Source organism: Gallus gallus, chromosome 6 (genome assembly GCF_016699485.2).
Source record: "Gallus gallus isolate bGalGal1 chromosome 6, bGalGal1.mat.broiler.GRCg7b, whole genome shotgun sequence".
Lineage (NCBI taxonomy): Eukaryota > Metazoa > Chordata > Aves > Galliformes > Phasianidae > Gallus > Gallus gallus.
This window is the reverse complement of record NC_052537.1, coordinates 9,864,858-9,882,086: the sequence shown is the minus strand read 5'-3', so window position 1 is coordinate 9,882,086 and position 17,229 is coordinate 9,864,858. Positions and strand designations below refer to the sequence as shown.

General features: G+C 39.5%; 1 non-coding gene across 10 annotated transcripts in view; it reads right to left on the bottom strand.

Annotated features, from left to right (window-relative positions):
* Positions 1–13,823, bottom strand: part of LOC100857497 — a 29,865-nt gene extending 16,042 nt beyond the window's left edge. For 4 of the 10 annotated variants that reach the window (XR_005860848.2, XR_006939664.1, XR_006939652.1 and 1 more), the window contains exons 1-2: positions 6,256–7,195; positions 4,537–4,712 (exon numbers count right to left, since the gene is read on the bottom strand). This is a non-coding gene — a transcript (protein FAM13A-like). Of the gene's footprint in view, positions 1–4,536; positions 4,716–6,255; positions 7,196–9,093 lie in introns of those variants that run through there. The other 6 variants (XR_006939656.1, XR_006939658.1, XR_006939657.1 and 3 more) reach the window with 6 other exon arrangements.
* Between the last annotated feature and the right edge of the window lie 3,406 nt (positions 13,824–17,229).

Below are 17,229 nucleotides of genomic sequence, written 5' to 3'. Positions count from 1 at the left end.
TACACTCTTATTTTAAGAATTTGAACTTTGAATTTTAATTTCAATATAGAACAACAACAACAAAAAAAGGCCTTTGACATAGTCCCTCACCACATCCTTCACTCTATATTGGAGAGGTATGGATTTGAAGGATGGACTGTTCAGTGGATTAGGAATTGGCTAGCTGGATGCAGCCAAAGGGTTGTGATCAATGGGTCTGTGTCAGGGTGGAAGTGTCCCTTAGGGGTCAGTCCTCGGCCTGGTGTTCTTCAGCATCTTCATCAATGACATAGACGATGGCATCGAGTGCACCCTCAGCAATTCTGCGGATGACTCCAAGCTGAGCAGTGGGGTCAATACATTGGAAGGAAGGGAAGCCATCCAGAGGGACCTGGACAGGCTGGAGAAGTGGGCCCATGAGAACCTAATGAGGTTCAACAAAGCCAAGTGCAAGTTGCTGCACTTGCGGAGCAGTCCCAGGTATTTATACAAACTGGAAGAAGAACCCCTTGAAGGCAGTCCTGCAGAGGACGACTTGGGGGTCCTGCTGAACAACAAGCTGGAGATGAGCCAGCAGTGTGCGCTTGCAGCCCGGAAGGCCAACTGTGTTCTGGGCTGCATTAAAAGTGGAGTGGCCAGCAGGGAGGGGGAGGTGATTGTCCCTCTCTACTCGGCTCTTGTGAGGCCCCATGTGGAGTACTGCGTCCAGGCATGGTGCCCCCAGTACAGGAAGGACGTGGAGCTCTTGCAGTGGGTCCGGAGGAGGGCCACTAAAATGATCAGAGGGCAGGAGCGCCTATCCTATGAGGAAAGGTTGAGGGAACTGGGCTTGTTTAGCTTGGAGAAGAGAAGGCTCCGGGGAGACCTCATTGTGGCCTTCCAATACTGGAAAGAAAGAAACAGGAGGAGGTACAGCTGCTTATGAGGGGGGATAGTGATAGGACAAGGGGGAATGGTTTTAAACTGAGACAGGAGAGGTTTAGGCTAGATACTAGGAGGAAGTGCTTCACACCGAGGGTGGTGACGCACTGGAACAGGTTGCCCGAGGAGGTTGTGGATGCCCCATCCCTGGAGGCATTTGAGTCCAGGCTGGATGTGGCTCTGGGCAGCCTGGTCTAGTAGTTGGTGACCCTGCACACAGCTGAGGCAATTTAAACTCAATGATCATTACGGTCCTTTTCATCCCAGGCCATTTTATGATTCTGCGATTCTATGAAAAAGTTGCGTAAACCCTGAATGTACTTTACTAGCACTGTCAGTCTACTCATGAAATTTTTGTTTGTCTGGGCTCTTCAGGAGGACTTGCCGCTGCTGTGGAGTTTCCCTAGTTGAAGCCGCTTTGTACCTCGGCAGTCACGTGATCGAAAGACTCAGGTTCTTGATACTACCAGATTAATATTCCCTATTGAAACCCTGCAAGAAAACCTTACAAAGAATTTTAGAGCTGTGACGTTCTGAAAACTGACAGGTCGAAGGATGGGAAGGATTTGTGAGGTTCAGCTGTACAAGCTGACATGCCAAAGCCAATTTTTATGCGAAAGATTTCAAAACCAATAGCTTTTCCAAATTATGGATGTGGTGTTAAACTCTACCCATAAAGAATTGCTTTTCCTTGACATAATATCAATGAACAAAAAGTTAGACGGCCTTCTTTTCTGCCTTTTACACTTTCCCGCTTTGAGGGAAATGTGGCTGTACTTGCTAGAAACAATAGGTGAAGCTTTAGTAGCGTTATTCCTTGTTCTGCTCATAAGGTCTAGACAAAAAAACATACAGTTTTTGAGGTACAATCTTTCTTTTATGCTCTCTCAGCAGAACACTTCTGTGGCACTCTACGAGTCACCGATGTACGTTTATCAGAAAACAGAAGGGAGCGGAAAAAGACAAGGAATGTCACTTCTCAGGACTGTTTAACACCCGTTTACTGCCTAGTATCAGGTTTACGTTTACTCTATAAATAAACTGTTGAGAATCCGTACGATGCAACTTTTCTCTCTCTCTTGAGAGCTCAAGAATCCCTTTATTCCCTTTGGTTGCGTGCCTGTGGAGCCTTCTGCGTTAACAACCTAACCGGATCGTATCTAGCAAGTCCAACACAGGATTACCACAGCGCAGACATCATTTCCCACGGTCGTCTTTGTAAGATGCGGCTTACTTAGTATAAAAACACTTTATGACACAAAGAAACTGTCAGAAGTTTCAAAATGCTTTGTCAAATTTGTCTTTTTATTGATTTTTATTTATATTTTTTAAATTTTAGTAGCTCAGGTAAACGAGATGCACTGGCAATTAAACTAAAGAAGTTACAATTTATTCCTCATTAACTTTTGGTGTATGTTTTCAAATCCATCCTCAAAAATACATTGTACCCTGGAGAGCCATTTTCCATTTTCTTCTACATTTTGCAACAACGGTAGGCACTCATAATAACTTCATCGAGTTCTGAATAGCCAAGGGTGTGGTAATCTTTAGAAACGTAGATAAATAATAGACCCATTGTCCATTCATAGCACATAACTCAATGTTTTAATTTTGAGCTTGCAGTTTTACCTTTAGTATGTTCAAAACAGCTATATGACTTTAAAATACCACCCGGCATATTCTCGGAATACAGAATGAATGTCTGTTTATACCGCAGGCTTCCAAGGTGGTTATCTGGTAGCATCGAGGCTTGCATTATGCTGAAATCCTGTAGGTTTTGGCTGGTTATCGAGATGAGTTTGACTCAACTTCAGAGACAGATTAAAACCCTCCATTTTGAATTTTTTTTTTTTTTTCCGGTAAAAGGTTTGTTTTCAGTTAACTCTGGCATTAAAATTGGGGGAAATCTATCCGCTATCCCTTGTGCAAGAGCTTCTGCACACAAGATTAGGAACAAGGTAATCATTTCCCCAAATTTTGGGCACATGAACCTCTGAAAACTTGCTTTGAAGTTCTTTTTTTTTTTTTTTTTTTTTTTTTTTTTTTAACTCTATCTGCTAGTAAAATTTAATAGGTTATTAAAACTAAACAACATAGAAGTGTAATACAAAACTACTATGTGTCGTAAGTAGTAAAGCATTAGTTTTCTCTGCTGTGATTATGCAAAATAGAAAAGTATCCAGCGTCTTACAAGCGTGATTTGACCAGCACACTCAGCAGGATGCAGACATTAGTTTTCTCAAGATACCTATCCTTTCACTATTTTTACACTATGCTTAGGTTACCACAGCCATTGGCGTTCTCGCCAATATTTCAGTAACGGAGTTATTGTTACAGATCAGGGCTGCATGCTAGCATGCCATAAGCAGCAATTCACTTCTGTGTTCTTAACAGCTTCCTTAATCACGGTGACAGCACCGTAAAACATCCAGTACAGAGTTACTCATTTAGAAATACTGGTCACACAATAAACAAACTTGTTGCTCACGAAGATAGTCAAATAAACCAAAAAATGCTTGTTCCTAACTTGAGGGTTAGGCTTAGAAATACAGACTGATTAAGGCTTGCACTCTAAACACTGCAAAGGAAACGTTATTTCACTTTAGTCAGATAGGTTGTATCAGCACAGTACGGGTACGTATGTGTAGAAGCAATACTAGTGGGGATAATACTAGGGGGAAAAAAGTTTTCAAAAGCATTACAAACTAACAATTCACTGCAATTACTAATATAATGCTTAATACACGATAACTTCAAAGGAATTGCTTCCAAAGAATGTACAGGTAGAAAAACACAAGTTGTTTTTGATAATAGCAGGCAAACTACAAACTCCTTTCCAACCACTCCACCTCTCTTCCTGATAAAAGAATTACAGTCAGAACTATGACAAAATATTTTGAAAACTGGAAGCACTTCCTACCTCCAGCTCCTCAGTATTCCTAGGGGCAGTTTCCTTCTCTATCATTACCAAAATGCCCTCCTCGGGCTCTTTTAACTCTGTCACATGTATTATATAACACATTTCCCAGGCATTAGCAGCTGCCAGCAGTTTTCCCCACGCGGTTTTCCAATAGGTCTCCCATGAAAATGACATTCAGGAGCTGGCCTACTAGTTCAGAACCTTCAGACTGCTTAGGATGTCCTAGTAGTTCTGAACGATGTGAATTCACTGGCTTTAGGGGAACTATATTGTAAAACTATCTTGTAAAAGGAATAGTATGATATTATTATTATTACTTTTACTATTATATGCTTAGTAATAATATTAGCATATAATATAATCATAGTATACACTGTATATAACAACAACTTTATAGCATGTAGTATTTCCATTGGTAATTTGTTCTCCAGAACTATTCAAGTAATAGCATTCTCAAGCAATAAGTTAATAATACAAACATAAGACAAAAAACTTATATGCTACCAAGAGAAGGAAAACAGAACAACAACAACAAAAAAACACATACAGCTTCTCAAAACGAACAAAAAACCTCAATGTAAACAGTTTGGCAATTCCCAGAAACATAATCCATCAAAAATTAGAAACAAAAAAAAAAAAAACAGATTTGTGGTTTTGTAGTTTCAAAGGAACAGAAATGAAGAGGCTTTAAATAGACTATAGTGTGCATCACTTACGTCCAGCTCCTTTTCAAGCTTGCTGTCAGTATTCATTTATTTCAGAGTTGAAGTGAGAGAGGCCTGTAGTAAACAAAAAGCTTAAGCATTGGTCCTCTTCAAAAACAGCATTGAACTTGAAACTTTGTCTTGAATCTTAGAAGTGTTTCTCATTCCAAGCATATCTTGAAGCATATCTGCTGAAAAAGCAGGGAAAGAATGAGCTGCAGGCACTGGCTGACTAACATTTTCAAGAAAATTGTTGGAAGAGAAGGGGAAAAAAAATATTCAAGGGCTACTCCAAAAGTCATGCCTCCTATTTTCTTACGCTGGCTCATAACGCCTGGGACAAATGCTGGTGGTATGGCAGTAGAGGTTGAATGTTTCCACCAAGATTCTGTTATATTTTGTTGCTGTGTGACAAATGGCAGCAGAGGGGATGTCTGACAGAATGGCACCTGACATGGAAGTGCAAATGAAGCAAAAGGGTGGCTTCCCGCAGAAGGAGTGACACCCATGGACATTCACTGATGCTCGCTGAACATTTCTGAAGACCAAGCAGTGGATGTGAGCACAGGGAGGTGGTGGGTGCTGCGTTTCAGCAGCGGTGACAGTGGGTCACATCCACTGGTGCAGATTTTTACGAGCATGGGATGCAGGCTCTTGTTCGTAGCCGGTGAAATTGCACAGCTACTGGTGGTGAGTATGCTGAAAAAGAGTGCTTTGTAGCTGACAATTTTCTGTCTCAAATGCTGTTATTGTGCTCTTTGTATCTGCTGTAATTTCCACGGAAATAAATAGGAGGCATTACTTTCAGAGTGACCTTTGTATATATAAGGATCATGTAGCAGTGTCCAAAACTATTATTTTGCTATGAATGGAAGAGCTGTAGAAGGGTGAGATGAGGACACAACTCTCAGCTTAATTTAAATGATTAATGAGCTGATACTGAAGAAGTAATTTATTCTTCTTTTTTTCACTATGATTTTTTTCTTCCTTTCAACTAATAGAAAAGGCATAGTGAAGACCGTACAGGGACAGCAGCAGCCCTTCAACTCCAAAGTTAACATTGAATAAAAAAAGAAATCCCACGTTATGTACGGATTTCAAAGAGGGAACAATACATATCGGAGAATCTGTTGAGCAGGAAGTTGAAATGAATAGAACCATAATTTCCCCTCAGTATTCTTAAGAGCTGACCTATCCACTGAAATTACCACATCCCATTTTGAAGAGTTTCTTTCTTTTTCCAGAGTGCCTGCAGAAACGCCAAGCTTCCCAGGAGAGACAGCTTCATAACACTATAAAAACAAATGCCGTCCTCTTCTGCACATAAAGAATTTGATATTGTTTCTTTTAACTTCATAAAGGATGACAATTCCATGGATCCAGTTTTGCTATATATACTAGAAGCAATTTTTTTTCAAGGACCAACCTTGACACGGATCTAGATTTAGATTTCATCTGCTTATGCTCTCTCTGGTTAGAAATCACAGTGACATTGCTACCAAATCCATACAAGGAATAAGCACAATGGGAAAAAGAAGATAGCAGTGCTGCTGCCAGTAACTCACTGCGCGCATATCCAGACAGAAATTTTGTTTTGGCTCACAAGCCTGCCTGCAATTGCAAATTTGCTACCAGCATTTTTATTCTACAACTTACAAGAACAGAAAGCTATATTCTCTGTAATACCCAAATTACTCAGGGCAGCCAAAAAGAAAGGAACGCAGAACTCACTGATTATCTTGATCATACCAGCTCGGTGTTCCATCAGCAGCAGCTTTCACGAGTTGCTCAACTTTTCACACGATGCGCGCCTATTGATTGCAAAAGATAATTACGCACATACAGCTTGTCTGCATTGTTCTATAGCCCATTCAATATTAATCTTGGACACAATTTTATCTTTCTCTTCCCCTTTTGTCCACCCCAGCCAGCATTCTGTTTAAGCATGGAAAGAGTTACGGCAGATGGTTAGTAAAATAGCTAAGAATTTGCTTAGATGAAACTTCAAGGACATGAAAGGAAGAATTGAAAGAAAAGTAAGGTAGCCAAATAAATACTTCGTTCATCCATCATTCCTTACAATTAACAGGTAAATTGCTTGCTATACTTTCCTAGTGAAAATATGCAAAAGATAAACATTTCCAGAAGTAGCGTATGGCTCTGAGTCACAGGGCGCTGCATATAACCAAACTCAGCTCACTGTTCATTATTGCGGCATAGCCCTCTTGTATATAGTGGTAAAAAAGATTAGGTTGCTCAAAGCATCACAAGTCGAATTGGATCCCCTTCCAACTTAGGATATTCTGTGGCTCCGTGAAAGCTATCCACATAATTCTGTTTGAAAAAAAACACAGAGAAAGTTCTAAATCACAATTACTTCCCTTGTTCCCTCGATCTTCAGCACAACTTTCTGAAAATCCTAAAGCCATCACATAAATGCTGTGGGTTCTTTTTACTTTTATTCCCCCACTTTTTATTTTTATTTTTATTTACTTTTTAAAATAGCAGTAGATTTCTTAATTCCAGTGTATAAAAATGGAAAAAAAAATAATACACAAAAATCCTAAAAAATCTAGGATACCATTTGTTCTCCTCTACTTGTACCCCCAGTACTTAACTTGCGTAGCTCAGCTATGTCACAGTCCAGCCTGTCTTGGCCTGGTTCCATGACGAAGGGACAAAACCATGACAAGCTCCTAGTATGTGGATGTTTGCAGAGGGCCCTCCCAAAGTGGCTGAAACCTGAGCTCCTAACTCTGCTTTTGTGCACAGCCAGCAGCACCAGCAGCTCCCAGATGAAGCTCCAGTCATATACAGGAAGCAACGCTGCCTCACGCTGCAGCAGCCCCTCATCAAGTATTTCCCTGTTCTCCTAACAGTTTACCAAAAAATGCAGCACTGACCGGCACCCTTTAACAAAATCATCCCACAGCACAGTGGTGCCGCTTGTGAGAACAGCGTAAGGCATACAGTATGAAGGACTCTATCCAGTAAGGAAAGGTATGCTCATCTGTGGCCCCATGGGAATAGAGCAACATTAAATTTAAGGGGCTGGGCAGCGAAAATTCAAAGGTCAGAAAAAAAGTTGTTGACAGAACCTTGGTTTCAAGTATCTAAATTGCCATACCCGTGCGAATCAACGCACACGGACAAAGCCAAACTGCAGTAACATTTGTTTAAAATAAAAATGGCCTTAGAAATGACTAGATATGCATCTAGCAAAAAAGCATATAAAGAGACGATGTGTCTGTTCTTACTATAACTTTCTGAAATGTCCATTTCTCTATATAACATTCCTACAGCCAGTTACCGCTTCTTTTTTCTTCTCCTCTCTCCTTTTTCCATAAATCTTTTCCAATTTTTTCTCCAAGAAAATGAAGATGTAACAGTGAATCAGGACAGCTCAAACTAAATTCTTCCTACCTTGACCCCTGGGAAATGGGAGTAGCATGCATCTGAGCCATACATTTCATCTGTTTTTTCATATTTTTAGCTCAGCTGCATTCGTGTTTTCCTAAAAAGCACATTTCACCCCTTTCCTTTTTCATAGCAAAGTAAAAAGGTACCTAGTATTTACTTTGATAACTCTGGAAACTATTAAGCAGCAATGCTGACTCATGAATACACATTTCTGTTTTCACTTGAAGCAAAGACATTAAATACCACAGAGACTGCTTAACAGCAAAAATCCAAATAGGCAGGGAGAGAGGGAAACTGCATTAGGCTACAACATGAACACGCCTTCAAGAGTCAGCCAAGCTTTTCTTGCAACTGTGATAAGTGCTGGCATATTCTTCTGGCAAAGTGATGTTAACGTACTTCAGCATGTTTGCATACTTGCTAGGGTAGATGAAAACCTCATTAAAGAAGAAAAAAACGGTCTAAGAACTTGGGGCAGAAGGGAGGGAGCCACCGCATTCAGAAAACGTCTATTAAATTCACTGTTGCATAGCAGAAAGCCCACCTCTCTATGAAAACTACAGAAAAAATGAAAAATAGGATCTTTTTTTCTTTCCTAACAGTGGATATTTTAAGGTTTTAATTTTACATTCTTGTCTGCTCCTCTGAAAACATTTCCCTTTCCCAACCCTAACGTAATATAAACTGAAAAGCCATGAAGAGTTTAAAAGAAATGTCAATAGCTACAATAATAGCAAAAAAAAAAAAAAAAAAAAAAAAAAGACAAGTAAAAGACAGAAATGTTTTGATGCTTACATATCACAACTTTTTCAATAAAAATACTTTTAATTTCCCAAGGGAAGAGTTTCCTATCAAAGACTTCACTTCTGATGTTTTCTCAAAATGCCCTGATCGTCAGCATATACGGAACAGACCAAGTTGCTCATGTTCACCAAAGAAAATGAATACAAAAACAATAACAGACTTTACTGGTAGTCTTGCTGAGTTAAAGAAGGTGTCATGAACATAAAATGAAAAAGGGCTGCATTTCACAACGGTTTGGAGATGAGTTCATACCCTTCCTTCACGCTTCTCTGACATCGGTAATTATCTGAGGAAGGAACAGGATGGTCTGCTGATACGTTACAAAAATAGAAATTTAATACTTACTTTTAAGATAGGCGTTCAGAACGTGTTAAAGGGTTATGTTCAAAGCAAATACAGCTCAGGAGCCAGAGAGAACAATGCTGACACCAAGTGGAAGAAAACGTTGCTGCAAACTTGAGATGGATCTCAGAGCCTCGAGTCTTACGTTTAGGTGTGATACATTTTAAAAAACATCAGAGGAAGATCCTCTGGAAGTACAACTTTGTGTTATCCAAACATGTACACTAGATTAATTACGACTCTCTTCCCTGTGTTGTAGCCGGCCTTAATAAGCAACACAACCCCCTGCCACTCTAAACACATCAGATAATTCTCTTCTTTGTGAATTGCGAATAAGCCTCCTCAATCTGTAATCAACATATGGTCTGCAAGTCTGGTTGTGGTAGGAGCTTTCGAGGTGCTCTGTTCACAGCGAAACTGAAAACAGGCATTCACAGACTGAGAGGTAACACAGGTGAGTCTCCACTACTGCTTGTTTTGTTTCTATACAGTGCATCACCTCACAGTGTTTTTTCAATTCAGTAACAGCATCTGTCAGCAATCGGTTTTAGAAAGATCTTCCCCACTCACATTCTTTATGCCATTATTGAATGGCTGATGGTGATCAGTGTCATCAGCTTGTGCAATCACTTAAGCACTATTTCTGAATTATTCATCGCATTAGAGAATCATCGGGGGCTGCAGATTCATGATCCTTGCAGATCCATGTCCCTTCCAACCCAGGCCATTCTGTGATTCTGTGATTCTGTGATAGGACTTCAATGTAACCAGCATCCATCTTTGTGTTCAAGTCACTTCCTGAAGTAAAGCACAGCTGAGAGCGTGCTTCAAAGCCTACAGAACACACCTCCTCCTGCCCCTATTCTCTCCTAGCACATCTTTCACCAGCCAAAGAAAAATAAAAATAACATTGTCTAGATGTCACAGGGAGCAGGGAGGTAGTGGCAAAATCCACTAAGTCACAGAAAGGATTTAAGTGTGACAGCACTCAAACAGTAAGGCGTGAGAAAGTCCCAACGATGCTGGAGCAAACATTAAATGTGTCTTATTCACTCCACACCTTGTCGTTTGCTAAAAACAGAGACCAGGCACATTTGTCATTTCAGAGTTACAGACCTCTAACACAAAGGCAGGTCTGCTGAAGACCTTAGGCACAGCTCAGAAGTAACATCTTACACCACCGTGCCATATTCCCTCTGCTCTTCCCCTATCAATGGAAAGACCTTGCCACTGAAGACCTAGAGTGAGCAACAAATATTCTAGCCACCTCCAGTTTGTAAGTCTTTTTAAGTCACAACTGCCTAATACAGTGCTCTTTATCAAATCCTTATGCCTGCAGTCAGCAAAATATTCTTCTCTGTTTGTCCAGAAGAAGAAAAAAATAACTTTTCACTATACATTACCCATAATTTCTGTGGAGATCCAAGTCCCGCTCTGATTCCCAGTGTGCGGCATTTTTAATCCAGTCTTCTGGTTTGGACAGCTCCCAAACACAAACTTAGAACTTAATGTTTAATGAGCCCATGCTTTTACAGAATTTACAAAGGTCAGGAAAAGTACTTTTTCTGAGGAATGGGAAGTAATATAAAGAAACCTTTCTATAACATAACAGCAAACCCTACAGAAGCACTGACAAATCTCTTGGCAGTTCAAGTGCTTCTCACAGGACTCGCTACGTCCACATCTAAACTCAACTAAAAGTTATCTTTGTGAAGCAAAGAACTTTTGTGAAAGAAATTAATCAGGATCTGTATCAATTTAAAGTTAGGAAAAAATGCTAAACCCACAGATAAGAATCGGAACTATGAGACTCTATCCATGAAAAATTACACCGGCAAGATGCTTTAGTCTAAGCTGGAAGCTTGAGTTTACTAAATCATAAGATCATATTTGCTTCGTTTTTGAAAGGTTTCAACTAATTTCAAAAGCATTATCAGGGGATTAGCAAAGGAAAACATCATTTAAATTATGAGTTGCCCTTGGAATTGAGGACAGTCTGTTTGGAAGGCTGCATATCCTTTTTTATGGCAACTTCAAATAAAAGTGAAGCACCAAGCTTTTTCTTTCTTTTCTTTTCTTTTTTTTTTTTTTTTTTTTTTTTTTAAGAAATTGGTTAACTCCCCTCTTTGAAGAACGCTAAAAACCTCATACTAACAAAACTGCCTAAACCACAAAGAGCCTTCTCAATAAAACCATAATTCAAATAGATAAAGTCTCCATAAAATATTTAGCTGCAGTAGGCCAACCAACTCAAACCACATTGTACAGTTTCAGAAATCCACTCTGAGGTGTCTGTGGTCTTTCTGAAGGACTGGAAGAATGTTTAGCTCCCCTCTCCCAGCCGCTGGCTCTGCAGCGGTAGGGCTCTATTCGGTAGGGCTCCACTATGGCAGAGTGGAGTAACTACATAGTCTCTGCAGCCTTGCTGATAAGAAGAGAAGCATACATAAAAGGACATAGGAAGAAGAGAAAACAAGAAATGAGAGTTATTTCCTCAGAGTGCTAGCTTTTCTTCTAATTAACTGAAGGATGGGATGTAGTGGTATGCACACATCCAAAAAGTCATGCTTCTGTTTGCTTAATTCAGACAGGATTGATCTATCATGCTTCAGTAGAGAGATGAGATATGAAAAAGCACTCTAGAACTTGATGCGAAATAAATAAATAAAAAAATCCAGTCATTTCTTAATCCAGAACATGAGATTTGGAAATGATGATGACAAAGAGCATGACAAATCACTACTAGCAAGGTTTGATACAGAATTTAATTAGCTTCTATGGTGCAATCTTCTACAAAAAGCACACCCCAACAACAATAAAAAGATCCCTCAAATTAAATAGCTGAAAATGCAGACATCAGTGTAATTGTTTCAAGTTACTTCAAGAGAAACAGCCAATAAAAGCAAGCTTCATTTCCAGGAAGCAATAAGGGATCTGAGCCACGCTTGCTGTTTTACTTTTTGCTTGCTTTGCTGGAACTAGTTCATGCACGTTGAATATGTTTACTTTGTAAACCTAACTTTCATGTTTCTCATGCAGTGGACTTTCAGCAATTGTTATATTATGAGAGATGAAGGGTACCTATCCAATACACAAGATTTCCTGCCAGAAATTACAAAAACAAGATCAACAACAGAATTCTGAATTCGCTTCTCACCACGAATGGGATTTCTTCCATAAGCTTACCTCAGAGCAGGAGAGTGCCTCATGGCTATGCATCGTCTGGGCTTTTATTAAAGAACTTGAAAGGACTTTTTTTCAGCAAGATTCTTTACCACATCACCACAAGCCCAGACAGACTGTGACATTTTGCAGAATTATAGGGAGTGAAGTTCCTTCTAAAACAAAGTCACTGAAATAGAATGCCAAGTCTCTTGACTTTTTCAATACCTTTCCAATTTCCTCTTGCTACTGTAAGAATACATAGTTACTGTGAGCAGAAGCAGATACAGTTGGATGGTCTTGCACACTCATTTGAGTACATGTTTCAGGGATTCTCAAAGATAGCAGTGACATAGGAGAGTATGATGAAAGGTAGAAGTGTGTGCTTCAGTGCCATCTACATGAGTTGACTAGGGTTTTGGATTTGGAATCATTTTATAAACATCCTTGCATTGGTGCCTTCTGTTCTCTGTACCTACGATTATACAGAATTTTTCAGGATTTTTTTTTTTTTTTTTTGAGAGAGGTGTTCCAAGAAGAATGACAGTCCCAATATTCTCCTTGCAGATATAGAACATGCTCCGCATATGAACTGACTTAGCACAATAAAAGTCTGCTGACTTTTCCTTAACGCAGACAATTAAGAAGGAAGCAAAAAAGAAAGGAGTCACAAACATTAGAAACGTGAGCTTCAATTACATACAATTTAAATCTATTCAATAATACTTGACGTGATCTGTTACCCTTCCAATCATCTAGGCGTGACCTGCCAGGATGCGTGGTAACTTCACGATGTAGTATGAGACTGCAGGCCTTACTACTACATGTCCCTCAAGTCATTTCCTAAAAAAAATCATTTCAAATTAAGCAGAAATGATACATGACATCACAAACTGAAAACAAAACTTATATTGACCCTCTCCCTGAAGCAACAGTAGTCTATCAAGGTTCTTCAACCAGGAGCTTTTTGACAAACGAGGCTAACAAAGTACTAGCATTCTTTCAAAGAAAAACATGTCACCCAGAGAGAATCTGAGGCAGATTCAGCAACGTATGGAAAGATGAAATGGATTTCACCCTTCTGTATTTGCTCCCCTAAATCACCAACGCACAGCAACACGGTATAAAGAGTTTCAGTAGAGGAAAAAATCAGTGGCTTTGATCTAACAAAGTTCTACATTACGATATTCAAAATGGAACAAGTTGGAATTTTATTCTTGACTCTTTTCTTGTACTATTGCATTTGCATTTTTTTCAAAAAATCAGAATTTTAATTTCAGTTTTCCCTCTAGCTTACGCATATGATGAATACTTACAGTACCAGCAACTAGCTGTGGTCAGTACTAAAACTAAGTATAAAGTAAGTTATTTCCATTTGTAGCTTACAATTCAGTAAAGCACTTTTGATTCCTTGCTGAATCAGTTCACGTAACTTTCTTACCTGGAGGCCATCTGCTTGTCTTGGTGAGAAACAAGGGTTCACATCAACAAAAAGCAACTCATAATGCTGAAGCAAATACAGCAGGAGGCCATTGTAAAGCCTTTGTTCTTCACAAGCCAAGGGACTGACAGGAATCCTAAGGGAAGTACAGATAGATAAAGTTTCAGAGCTCTGAGATCAGAGACTAGAGATAAGTCATTCAGGGAGCACCACTAATGCCCCAAACAAATCAGAATGCAGCCTGCTAGACAATTGGATAAAACAAGTGTTCCAGCCCCCTTCCAAATACGTGACCGTAGGGACAGGAGTCATCTTCATTTGGTGGGGGTCACAGTACCTCAAAGCTCACAGTGGTGGAGTCTCAGTTTGCTACAGCTACTCACATCGCATCGAATCTTTGACGCAGCGCAACAAGATAGCTAGAGCCTGACAGTTTCTCGGCTGTGAAGCTCATAAAATCAAGGATGAAGAGGACAAAAGAAAAAGAACCACAAAAATCTGCCACTACTCAAAGGCACAGGGGCTGAAAGAGCTGTTTTGCTGTTTCAGCTTTTGAAGGTGAACTTTGATGACTGAAATATTAAGAGAACAGCCCATGGGGAAAAAAAAAAAAATCATGTAAGATAGTGTTTCAATATAATAATTTGTAATTTCATAGACTTTGGTCACATGTAGCAGAATTTCCAGGTGCTCCCAATAACAGATTGTCCATAATGGGATTTTTTTAATATTACTAAATAAGCAGCAGTTTAACTTGTTCTATCCACACAAGTAGACTAAGTTGGAGTCCTTTAATTTAAATCTGGGGATTCATTATGTGGCATTGTAGTCTCATTCCCTGAAGGCACTGTGTATTCTCATCGTGAGCTATCTGGAGGCTTGGAGGACATTTACATATAAATTTGTTGCCAAATCCAGCTTCCCTAGTTAGGCTGCATCAACTCAATTCCACGCAGCACAGTATTAACATTTAAACGAGAAATTCATAAACTGTTTCCTCACTTCTTTCCTCAGGATTGGCTAACAATTCTTCCTCTTGAATTCCTCTTTTTCTCAAAACTTTGTCAATTTCTCAAAAAACAAAGCAAAGCAAAAAGAAAAATCCTCTTTTTAAGGCTGGTTAACACAGCACACAGCAACCCCATGAGACTATTCATTTTACCCAAACATTAACACCCTCAATTCACAGTTGCTACAAGAAATCTTTTCTGTTCCCTGACTTCTTCTTCATAAGCTTAAACATTTGTTCTCTAATTTACCAACTCTTTACTCCGTTAGCATGAATGGCTCCACAAGCCATCCATGAAGACAAACAGCTCTCTCCATATTTACCGGGGCTCACATTCCCGTAGTACTAGTGAGTGCTCCATTCTCAAGTCAGCTTTAGACAAACCAAAGCTATACTCAGAATGTGACCCTACAGCTGACTCCAAATGTCAGATATCTGCAGATATTCACAGGTGGTAACACATGAGGATTCCAAATATAGAAAGAATATTTTTAGTTTTCTCCGCAGCCACGTTCCACATTCAGTTTCAATTAGTTCTGCAAAACAAGCACTTCCTGCCTCTTCAGACACTTCTGCTTCTAGCAGAAACCAATCATCAGGCTGACAATAGAGAAGCTGCGTTCACACCACACTGGCCGGGAATATGTTCATAGGAAGGGCATAGCTACTGAAATATCTTCTGCACTTCACCTCAAAAAGTCTTCTGTAGTACAAATCAAACACAAAAGAACACTAAAAATAAGAAATAAAACTTGATCATCAGGAGTCAACTAATGTTTTCCTTGAGAAAGCCTAAACATTTCAAAGTTGCTTTGACACAAAGAATTCATACACGCTTTGCCTTAGTTTTGTTGAAGAGACCTGCCAAGGTTCCTTGCTGGCAGAAGCTTATGTGTAAGACTTGCTGAAAATTTACAGAAAGAATGAGTCAAAGTGAGTAGATGCAAACAGATAGTTGGCTAGCATCCTTATGCACACATCCAAGAAATGCTAACTGTGGTTAGTAGAAACCTCTTTACCGAGACGAAGCATAGCAAAAGTACGCACAGAAACCGAAGTAACCTAGGTCAAATCTCTGATAAAAGAAAAACAATGTTCCCTCTTCTCAGCACTTGTGCAGGCTAACAGGACACGAAACAGCTCACAAGAAGGATGACTAGCAATAGGAATGAATAGTTCAGAGGATGAGCAGGAAGAATTCACCAGTGAAAACTGATAGAAGAGTGGGTCTCAGCAAAGAAAATCTAGGGAGTAACAAGCATAACTTTTGACCTGTGAGCTACCTTTTTGGCTCCCTCAACTACAAGGAGGTGAGGACATGACAGCGGCATCACGCAGATGTTAACACTGAAGTCTCAAAAAGCAAGAAACACACGCCAGGCTCAAAATCTAAGAGAGTGGTGTCTCAGGAAGAAAAGACCAGAAGCTGGTTTAAGAAGACTAAAGTAAAATTAGAACATTTTACTTAGTTACAGTTTTTCTGATATATACCTTCTTTTTTTTATTGACACTTTTGGTTCTATCGCACCAAACTGCGACAAGAAGTATATGTGCTACTAATATAACAGAATAATTCCAGTATGAAGATGTTTTCAGTCACATATTCAAAATAAGTAGGGTTAAGGTAAAGGGTTGCAACAGATTAAAAACAGAGAAGTGAGATTTAATATCCAGTTTTCATATGGTGATTTTTTTTAGCATTTAAAATTCAAGGTAATAAGTTTTCGGTGATCCTGCTAATAGTCTTCCAATGTAATGCCTGTGCTAAAGCATGTAATTTCTAAGTTGAGATTAATGTACTTAATAACTGTTCAGTATATGCAGTTTAGGATAGTAAGGTGTAATTAGTAACAAGTTTTATATTCTAATTTTATTTCCCAAAGTCCATAAGTGCTCCACGATCCAACTACTGAAATACCAAACTGTCACTTTAGTGAAGTGCATGGGAACTGTTGAGTCACGGCCCGAAGCACTGATCAATCACCTGGGGAAAGGACCTGCTCAGCCCTGGGAGCACAGGTGAAGGCAATTCACGTGTGTGACAGAAGGGGTGGAGCCTGGTTGCACCTTTCTTAGACCCCATTTAAAGGCTGACTGCCACTAGGGAAGGATTTCTTTCCAGAGATCCCTTCTTGGTGGAGCTTTCCCCTATGAACCTGGAATCTTCTGATATGGGTAAGCAATCATTTTCCCTTCCCTTATAGCACTTTTCTATTGTGCCGATCCTCCCATCATATTGATCTGCCCAATTGCTACAGTCAACTATGAACATGACAGGTCTCCACAATAAAATTGTCAACAGATTGAGACAGGTAATAATCATAGATTGAATTTATGCTTGAATATCAACAGACCAAAAATTAAAGCAGAACAGTTTAATAAACAACCTAAAGTAAAAGCAGGAAGACAAAACTGTACCAAAAATGCGGAGTACCAGTATGCATGAAGAACAGTTAACACCTGTAACAAATTAATGTCACAACCATAGTTAACATTACATTCAGAAAGTTATTTCTAACAACAGCAT